This window comes from Solanum stenotomum, chromosome 1 (genome assembly GCF_019186545.1).
Source record: "Solanum stenotomum isolate F172 chromosome 1, ASM1918654v1, whole genome shotgun sequence".
Taxonomy (NCBI): Eukaryota; Viridiplantae; Streptophyta; class Magnoliopsida; order Solanales; family Solanaceae; genus Solanum; species Solanum stenotomum.
Window position 1 is genome coordinate 78,420,098 of NC_064282.1, and position 11,478 is coordinate 78,431,575.

General features: G+C 32.0%; 1 pseudogene; it reads left to right on the forward strand.

Moving 5' to 3' along the window:
* The first annotated feature begins 526 nt into the window (after positions 1–526).
* Positions 527–1,604, forward strand: LOC125841583 (F-box/LRR-repeat protein At3g48880-like; annotated as a pseudogene).
* Positions 1,605–11,478: the final 9,874 nt, after the last annotated feature.

Below are 11,478 nucleotides of genomic sequence, written 5' to 3' on the forward strand. Positions count from 1 at the left end.
GGTTGGAGGGATGTACCGTTACCTTTAATGAGAAATCGTTGAAATAACTGGCCAAGTTAAGTTAGAGACGGTTTTAGTAGAAGTGACTGTCCTCCATGTTAGCGAAGTATAACGACACTAGGCTTATGAGGAATGTAAAGCGAGTTCCAATATTTTCTTTTATTTTGCATGATTTTTTCTCTCATTAATGATTATTTTTATCCAAAATGTGATACTTCCGCCAGCTATGCCAGCAAGAACTTAGTTCTCTGTCGTTATCTACAACCAACTTAATTCCAGGTTATATTTTCTTAGTTTCTTCAGTTTTGGGGATCACAGTACTCCTCAGACTTATTTGTACTCTCTTCTATGTTTCTTTATATTGCCAGGCTTAATTTTTTATTCTTCATGGTCTGAGTATATTCACAAGAACACAAATGACAATAAGCAACATCAATTTGATGTCAGGAGTTCAAATATTCTTCTTGGATCTAGAGAATTAATAACATTTCTTGGTTCTACAGGAACTTAGGATATTGAAGCTTTTATGATGTCGTTTCAAAAACAAGAAAAGATTGAAGTTGTTGTGATGGAATAATTCTCCTGTGAGGAGATGTGAGGACCTTAATATTGATATGTTGGTGAAGATATTCCGGTCCTTCGACCTTTTCCAGTTAATCTCTGTAATTCCTCAAGTTTTTCCTGCTTGGCAATCGGCTTGTTCTGACCAACCTCTCTAGAAAATGCTGGACTTGTCAGTAATGTAGTCAAATTTCATCGTAGTTTCAATACCGCTGTATATTTATGTCGACATTCTATCTCGTGAAAAATTGACCCGCATCCTAAATATTTGCTTGAACCTTAGTCGTGGAAAGATATTGACATTGATCTTCCATTTCAACTTGTATGTTGACAACAATCAGTTGACTTATACTGCCAAGATGTATTTGTACTCTCTTCTATAAACTTTAATATTTCTATAGAATTGTACCTTAAATCAACAAAATGTATAGCAACCATCAGGCATCTGAGATAATTTGGACAGCTAATTAAATCTCCTCTTTTTCAAGTCTCCACGGCTTAAACGCCTTGTAATGCCTGCTTGGAAAAAACTAGAAAAGCAAACAATATGCAGTGCTTTTCATGAATGGAAAGATCTTGAATTACTGACGATACCTAGTTTAGAATAACCTGCATATGTCATCGAGAAAATTGGAAGGAGTTGCAAAAAAATTTTTGAGCTCAAGATTATGACTCCTTGCGATATACTGTTTGCATCTGCACTGTTCTCATTTCTTCCAAACTTGAAAGTGTTGAGTGTGAGGTGTACGGAGTCATATAAACCTGCTTTGGTTATTCTTTTGGAGGGGTTAAAAAAGTTGAAAGTGCTCAACATATCGCAATGCATAATTACTTAATACCTTCCTCCACTCGCACCAATGAAAATTCTGACGGAGCTTGATGAATCCATCTGCAAAAAAGCGTCTAGGTTAGACAAATTCCTAACCTGCATGAGTGACTCATGCATCATATGTCAGCGCACTAGAATTGATGAAGGGTTCATAAGGTGGTATACGTATGCAGACCTCTGGAAAGTGGATGAGGTGAAGTCTCTTGCAATTTGAAAACCTTAAGAATATTTTTCTTCATTAGTTGAAGGTGCAGTATAATGTGTAAAACTTGTGTGTATGAAACACAAATAAACCAGAAATTTGACCAAACATATTATTATTCTTCTACATCGTTTTGCGAGTTTTGTACATAAACTCCTTGGAGGAAGATGACATGTTATGTGAACATCACACTTGAATAGCTCTTTTAAAGAGTTTCAAGTGAAATTATTTGTGAACTTTTTATCTTTTCCTTTTGAGTAAATTAGGTTAAAATCTAATTTCAAACCCAAATGGTAAAATGTTCACCAAACCCTATGAACAATCATGAATATATTGGGTAAGGTGGACTCATTTTAAGATTTTTATTTTCTTTCTTCACGCGTTTCGCATCAAATTATTTCAATTTAAAGAGAATTATATTCCATGAGGTAATAAAAATATTTAATAATTTAAATATGAAACCGTAAAATGATAGTAATAATTGAGATTTTTTAAAATCTATTCGGTCTATTTACTATGTTATTGTAACACTCGAGAAGTCTAAAATCCATATCAGATCTAGAAAGTTCATAAAATGAGTCTACGGAAATTTTTGGGATCTACGAGCAGCATCTACAGGTCATAGATGGAACCACAGACTGTAGATAAGGCTCTTAGAATCAACTTTAGAAGCAGGATGATTAGCTTTATTTAACGAGGCAAGTTTACGGATCGTAAAACCCTTTGCAGGTCATAGATGATCTCATAGATCAAGTCTTGAAACTCGATATGTGATCTGACTTTTACGAACACCGTCTAAAGTATGTAAATGGAACCACAGACAATAGATAGGTCTCGTAGATCAAACTCCAAAGACTCCAAAATTGACCTAATTTCCACGGGAGATATCTACGGACCATAGATCAATCCACAGACCGCAAATGGTTTCGTGAAAGCTTCCGATAGCAATTTTCTCCCATGATTGTTTTGGTCCTTTTTTTAACTCTTTTAATTCCTATACTATGTCATTTTGGCTATTCTAAGGGGTATTAAAAATTTTTATTCATACAACATCTCAATATTTGTCTATTAGATACAACATTGACACACAAATGTTAACAAAAAATTATTCAACATGAACATGTCTTATAAAAAAATATATGTTTCACTTCTCTTTGGGAAAAAAAGTACAAGTTCTTCGATTGTGTCCTTCTTGTCCACAACGTCCACAAGGTATCTCGTCTAGTTGAAATCTACCACAATTACATATTTGTTTTGCTTAAGGAAAACAATGTATCTTTCTTCCAGCATCATAAATTGAAAAAATAAACTCATACAACATGGAACAACCCACAACATTAAAAATCAGCGATACATTATATGAAATGCATTTTTTTTAATTTTCAAAGCAATACCTATTAAACAACAAACTAACAAATATCGACACACTTTTGTAACCATCTTATAACATGTACCAGATACATTACAATAATCAACGATACAATCATTCACAGAAATTCAAGACTGATATATATAAATGTATCATCCACATTTTTTCTTGATCGAAACAAGTAATTTACATATCTTGATTTTTACATTATTTATATGTACAATATACATAATAATAGTATGATATAATTATACAAAATTTTATACACACTCGATATTCAAAACGTATTTGATCCATCTGAATTGTTAATCCACTTGTTACATGTATCGTATATAATCTATTTTGATGATACATTTTAATATAGATCACACTCAGATACAAAATTACAATACACGCGTGTCGTTTACTACTAATGTATCATGACATACATATTCAAATCAATTGACAAAACAAAACTATAACTATGATACATTAAAAAGTTATATACCAATTTATCAATAACCAAATCATGGAATATCTTTAGAAATAGCAATGTATCATGATTTTATGTATTAAAAATTGAAAAATAACAATTCACAATACAGAAAAAAAATCCATACATTTTTTATTAGATCTCTTTACTTTGAAATTGAAGTTGTTCTCTATTTTATATTTTGCCAAAACAAATATGAGTTACCTTCTATGATGTATCTGATTTCCATGTTTTTTTTTTTCTAATTTCATCGATATCCTACTCATCTGCAATGATAGATTTGAGATTCACGAAAGAAATCATTTGTCCAACAACAATTTCATCACTTTTGTAACCTTCACAACTCACCTCACTTACCCAAATTTTTGAATGTCTCAACAAAATCGATATAGTCATCTTGTATCAGCCACTTTGATCGAGTAATTTGGAAATTTCATGATTTCGAATTGATGGAGAAGATGAAAATTTTGAAATTTGAATTTTGTGAAGTTGTTACAGATTGGAATAAATTGATACCAAATAGTTCTATGTGATTTGTTGGTAAGAAAATCATTTTTACATTAATATTTCATATTAAGCACAACAGACAAGTTTTATAATGTATCATAAGTAATGTATCCCGATGAAACTTATGTATCCGGATGACTGATATTTAAGGAATTTTTGTAAAATAGAAAAGAGTAGGATAGGATGTAATTTAGGTCATACACTATGTGATTCCTATAAATTATACAAAAAAGAACACCAGACTCTTTTTCTTCCAATATATTTTAGAACTCTTTTTTTTGGATATATACTTTAGGAGTCAATAATATAAAAATATTTAAATAATTAATGACCAAGCCACTTTTTTCAATTAATGGTCTTAACTAAATCATTCCCAATAGCAAAACCCTAGCTAGGAAATATAAGCAATAGAGAAAAGTTGAAGCAGCTTCTTTCCAAGGTACACTACTATCTTGACTATTCTATCGAAATCTTTTGATGGAATATATATATATATATATATATATATATATTATACAACTTTTGTCTATTTTAAGCTTAAGTTGACGAGTTGTTTAGGTAAAATCTTCTTTTTTTAATTTCAAGGGAAAACAGTTGCAAAACATTCAAATTAAAGAAAACAAAGACGATGGATGTTAATGTGGCTACGGACATCCTCAACAAGCTACCTATGCGGTCACTTCTACGATTCAAATGTGTTTAAAAGTATGGATGACATTGATTTTCGAGCCTTACTTTTCAATGAAGTATCTCAATCATGCGAGGAATGACAAGAATTCCCAAAAAAATCCTTTTTAACCAATGGTACTCTAAATATGACGAATTTTCCTTGTATTGTTCTTCTTTATCGTCAGTTTAACAGGTTGAGCAGGTATACAAACTTGATTGTCCTTTTAACTAGGGGTGTCGAAAGAATATGAAAAATTGACCGAACTAACCAAACCATACTTAACTAATTTATATTATTTTAAAATAAAATTGTGGACTTTTATTTAGGTGTAAAACCTTAACGAACAATTGAGATGGTTTTTTAATTCCTAAAAGAAGATCAAAAAATTTCCAAACTGAACCGAATAACCTTACATGTATGAAAAATAAATTTATATATTAACAATATTTTAAATCATATCATATCATATATATATATATATATATATATATATATATAACAAAAAAATAAAACCCTAGACCCGCCTACGTGGCGCCACCACAAACCAGGATTCCCTTTTAATTTATTTTATTTCCAAAACTAGCCTCCATCTTTCATGAAAAGTTGTTACTTTTATGAAAAGTTGTGACTTTTATTAAAGGTTGTGACCTTCCTGAAGGGTTGTAACCATCCCCAAAGGGTTGTAACTTTTCCAAAGAGTTGTGACCTCTCTGATAAGACACAATCAACATTTGTTCACACGACCCTTTGTTGTCTATAAATAGAGGAATATCCTCTCATTTTAAAACAACGTAAATTTTGAACTTCTTCTTCTTCTTCTGGACAATTAAATATTTGTGTACTTTTCTCCTGTTAAATGACTCATTGTGTGAGATCCCGTACTTTTTCTCTAATCGTGCATAATATATGTGGCGTAGTATGGCATGGTTATATGAGGTGTATATGACTTTGTATCATACATTAGAGATTACAATTGCAAGTAGGTGGCAATATCAAGGAACTAAACTAAAGTTTTAGGTCAAAGGGACTCCTCAAACAAAGTTCATGATAAAAGAAATGGCTCGGGTAGAATTTCACCCGTTTGAAAGGTTTAACTTGTCCCATACCTTGTGGATAAGCTTATGAGTGTAAAACATGCTAAGAATAGTGTGTTATGAGGTATTATAATAGCACAAGGGTCGTATGTTAATTTTGGAAGTCAAGAAAATTAGTGAAACTAAAGTCAGCAAAAGTTATCGAAGTTTCTCTAATAATATTTCTTTACTTTGGGTCAAATGTCTTGGATGTTTTATCCCAATATACAAAGAGTTAGAAGACTTATCACCCATTAAATTGAAGGCCTACGAGTCTAGTTTGCAATGCACAAAACCCCGTATCCAACCGACATCGGAGTAAAAAGTTATGAGGGTTTTACTACGGACTGCCGGGGCAGAATCCGGGTCGGGTAAAAAATGTGGTATGTCGGCTTACTCAACGTTTTAAGCCATGAAAACATTTCATTTTACTTCCAAACTAGAAACAAAGCTTAATAGAAGGTTCCTATGGAGTACTTGCATGATGAAGGTCAGTTTTCGACGATTTCTACCATTAAAGATTGCCCCCGTGCCTAGAAACATGATTTTTACACGTGGTAATTGTTTTCCCCTTCTATTAGCTGCGTTTGGAGCAAATTTTTGAAGATATAAATTTGTAGTTATTGGTGTTTCTTCAAGGTTTACACTTGGTTAACTAAGGTAATCATCTCGGGACTCTTTTATGATTGTTTTTATGAAGTTCTACGGACATTTAGTCAAGTTGAGGCCATTTGGCAAATCTGCCGATTTAAGAACAATTATGAAGTATTTAGGACGTAAGGAACAACTTTCGTGAAGATGCTACGGCCATTCGAGCGTTCATTGAAAAGGTATGTTAAGGTGAAACTACGTCCCTCATTTTAGCACCACTCTTGGGAGATTCCTAAAATGCCGAATGTGATATTTTGCTATTCTCTTGCTAGAAAGACCTTCAGTGAAAGGCATTGGGATCTCAACTGAATTATTTTCATGATTCTGTTATTTTGATATTTCACTCGTTCGGATAACTACAGTGTTCGACATCTACACGTCATTTTATCAGTTTCCTTGATTATATGTCCGCACGTATGAATTCGTATTCTTCTTTGGGTGATGTGAATTAAAATGTCACGCGAGACCCTTACTACTTGTGACCAGCCCTCTTTCTCCACTAAGGTTATTATTAAAGAAAAACTTTAAAGTAGCTCACGACCTTCAAAACTCTCAAATATAATTTAAATGTAAACTATTAGAACACTTGGTTTTTGAAATATTTCTTTTATAAATTATCTAGGAACCAAGTTAGGAACTAAGTAAGTCACCTTAAACTTGTATGAATATCAACAAGGTTAGGTTATCCTTCTAAAATTCGAGTTAACTTTTCAAGCTTATTTGGAAGAACATATCAAGTTCTATGAGATTGTTATATGTTATACGAAAGTTATTATGGGGTTATGAGAACAGGACTACAAACGGGCCAAGATTGGCAACATGACAACAGTAACTCATAGGTGTTATAAATCCATGACAGGACATGCTATGCATTCTACTCCCGAGCTATAATCGGGAGGTATGGGGCCTATTACTTATATTTATATGTGTGAGACACAAATGGCAACAAGTTGGTGAATATGATGCCGGTTCGCTACCAGAAAGCACCACCATTGCTAGCATTTGGTTGGGTATGTCATGCATTTGCATCTATATATATATATATATATATATTCACGACATACGATTATACGAGCATACCATGCATATTTAAGTAGTAGGGGGCTAAAGGTCAGCCATGGATATTATTTGGGTTTCAGTTTCAGGTGGTATCTCTATTACCCTTTTACAGTAAATGTTTATGATTTTACTTTTCGCTTTACATACTAGTACATTTTTATTCGTACTGACGTCACTTTGCCTGGGGACGCTGCTTTTTGTTTTATGCGAGCAGGTACAGGCAGGGACTCTAATCGACCCACCTGCTAGGATTCAGGTTCAACTATGAGTTGGTAAGCTTCATCTTATCCTGGGACTATCAGAGGATGTTTGCTTTTGTCGTACAATTTGGGTATAGTCGGGGTCTTGTCCCGACAGTGCTTATGTCACTCATAGAGGCTATTGTGAACACAATATTATGTGTTTTCTTTTTGTATGTTTCAACCTCCAGCCAATAGTTTTGGCATGTATATATAGGTGTGTGTGTAAGTAGTTATGTTTTCGGTTGTGGCCTCGTCGGCTAGATAGTACATCTTTATTTATTTTTTCGATTTGTCTACCATTGTTTGTATGGTTATTCTCTTTCAGGCCATGACCTCTAGGTCTAGGCTTCACTTTTTAGAGGTTGTGCTGCCCAATCTTTTTGCCGCACAAGTTTGGTTTAGCTAGTATGTTTCAGTGGGTAACTCGATTTATTAGAGAATCGAGTGCCAGTTACGCCCCNGGGTATAGTCGGGGTCTTGTCCCAACAGTGCTTATGTCACTCATAGAGGCTATTGTGAACACAATATTATGTGTTTTCTTTTTGTATGTTTCAACCTCCAGCCAATAGTTTTGGCATGTATATATAGGTGTGTGTGTAAGTAGTTATGTTTTCGGTTGTGGCCTCGTCGGCTAGATAGTACATCTTTATTTATATTTTCGGTTTGTCTACCATTGTTTGTATGGTTATTCTCTTTCAGGTCATGACCTCTAGGTCTAGGCTTCACTTTTTAGAGGTTGTGCTGCCCAATCTTTTTTCCGCACAAGTTTGGTTTAGCTAGTATGTTTCAGTGGGTAACTCGATTTATTAGATTATCGAGTGCCAGTTACGCCCCCTATTTCAGGGCGTGACACATTGACACCATTGTTTTGTTTTTCCATTCTGTTTCATTCTATTGTTATAGATCCTGGTATGTTTTTCATAGTCATTAATTTATGCTTATATTATTAATACATGCTTTGAACTTTGTTGTTTATGTTTCTGTAAAATTATTGTTATAAGTATTTGTTAGTACAAATTAAATGACAAACGTTAATTGAGTATTCAAGCAAGTTTTCTCTACTGGAACTGTTGAAGGTACAATAAAAAAAGCTCTTACAAATCTCTAATTTCTTCATCAACAACGTCATTCCTTCACATACAAGGATGAGATTTTGTGTTCTTTTGAAAATCCTCTGAGAGTTAATAATTTTGCATGCCCATATTTTTTGGTTTTTACGTTGTTGTTATCTATTTTTACTAAATTTTATCAATCAATATTATGAGTACTTTAAGGATTTAAGGTTGATTGAAGTGTTAGTCAATTTTTTGATGTATGTTATTTCAAAACATAGGAACTTTTCTGGTTAGAATAATTTGTTATCATCATTGGATATCTCATAGTTTACTCCCTTTAATGTATGTTTTTCTCACTATTTTGTGGTCTCCTTAAAATTGTATTGATTATTTTCCGTTTGGTATGTATATGATCTTACTTGGACAAAGCTTCCGTCCTTTAATGTTTTTCTTTTTTTTCCTTCTCATTCAGCTCTTCTAAATATTTTTTGTGTGAATTATGACTATTTTTGGCAAGCTTAATTTGAAGAATATGAAATAAAATTTGCTCAAAATAAAAGTAATATCTTAAGTTACAAAAGATATGTCTATTAACATAGATTTGTTGTCCTTTATGTCCCAAGTCATTGCTGAGTGTTTGAGTTTTCTAGGTTATACTCATTTTAAATTTTTTAATGTTCGAGAATATTTCTTTAACATGAATCTAGAATCCAATAGTTTGATCTACTTGTACTTTCATAATGAAAAAATTATACAAATTTTTTTTTGAAAAAGTTGTAAAGTTGCATTGATGAAGCATCTAGAAGGGCCTTCAGAGCAGCAGTTTAATGAAGAATGAATTTCCAAAAATGGTCAACAATATTATTTTGTTGTCGTTTACAATTTATTTTTTTCCTTCTATAAATTTTTTTAGACTAACAAAGTAACAATAACGAAAAGTGGTGAACGTTTGACCTCAGACAAGTAGATTGTCTCTAAAAAAAATTATTTTTTTAACGTTCTTAACTTATTTATAACTAATATTAATTATCGAATACTTTCACATAATTTTACTTTCACAAGGAGTTATTCTAACCATAAATTATAAGATTCTATATTTTTCATGTACAAAAAAAATTGAAAAAGTGATGTTTAATCGCTACATAGAAACATCACTCAGTCTTTACAAGACAATTATATTATCAAACATATATTATGATAAATTATGTAAAAGAAAAAATGATTAGATATCAAGATATTTTAATCATTTATTATATATTTACAATTCTTGAGATATGTGATAATGTAAAATCATTTAATTTCTGTTGAAATGTTCTTAAAACCAACTAAAATTTACTTTTTTTCTTTTCTTATAACAATCTATTATTGGAAAGGTTGTGCAAAATCTTCGAAAGATTATTTATACCCGCGCGAAGCGTGGGTGTATGACCTAGTATATATATAAAAAAGAACCTTAGGCCCGCCTACGTGGCGCCACCACAAACAAGGATTCCCTTTTAATTAGTAATTTCCAAAATTAGCCTTCCCCTTTGATGAAAAGCTGTGACTTTTATTGAAAAGTTGAGACTTTTATGAAAAGTTATGACTTTTATGAAAAGTTGCTACTTTTATGAAAGGCTGTAACATTTATGAAAGGTTGTGACCTTTCCAAAGAGTTGTGACTTTTCCAAAGAGTTGTGACCTTTCCGGTAAGGCACAATAAGCATTTGTTTACACCACATTTTTTTGTCTATAAATAGAGGGGTTTACTCTAATTTTAAAACAACAAAAATTTTGAACTTCTGCTTCATCTTATGCCCAATTAAATTTTGTTCTAAACTTCTTCTTCTTATTCTGCACAATTAAATATTTGTATACTTTGCTCCTGTTGAATGGCTCAATGACACTATTGCTTTTGTATCATTACATTGGTGAATAAAATTATTTCATCCTGAGAGTATCTATTTCTTTAAACCTCGGGTACTAGAGGAGAATGATTTTCTTAAGGAGACATTGTGCATTCAGTGGGCTCGACTTTTCCTTTTTGTTTCATTCTATTGTTACAGATCCTGGTATGTTTTTTTACAATCATTAATTTATGCTTATGATATGAATTGTTATTTTTGGGTACATGTTTTAAACTTTGTTGTTTATGTTTCTGTAAAGTTATTGTTATAAGTATTTGTTAGTACAGACTCTATGTAGATCCAACTAATGCAGATTCACAAATAACTTTTTACAGAATACATTTATTTAGAACATTCTCCAAAGAAATCTATTCTTCTCCAAGAGATCAAGCCTAAAAATTTATATGATTTTTTGTTGTTGTCATAATATTGTTAATATTAAAGGGAGTAACAAAAATAGAATGTCAAATAATAGAATTAAAACTAGCAATTAATTACAATTACATGATACATAATGAAGATTATTCTCTCACACCAAAATACTTTTTTGAACTTTTTTCCCATTATCCCTTACTTCTCTTTCATCCTTTCCAGGGATCCTTAATGATTTGTTTGTGCACAACTTCAATTCCAAAACACTATCACAACTATATTACATATGAAATTTGAATTTTGGAAGATTGCATTTTAATTTTCAAACACATAATGACTACATATTACTTATTGGTATATCATATGATTATGGAACCTTTGTTCCTGATAAACACATTAGTTATATATATATATATATGGGAAAAAGGACAAATATACCCCTGAACTTTCAAAAATGGTATACGAATACCCTTTGTTATACTATTGAGACACTAGAGCCCCTGCCGTCCAAAAAGTGGAGCACTTATATC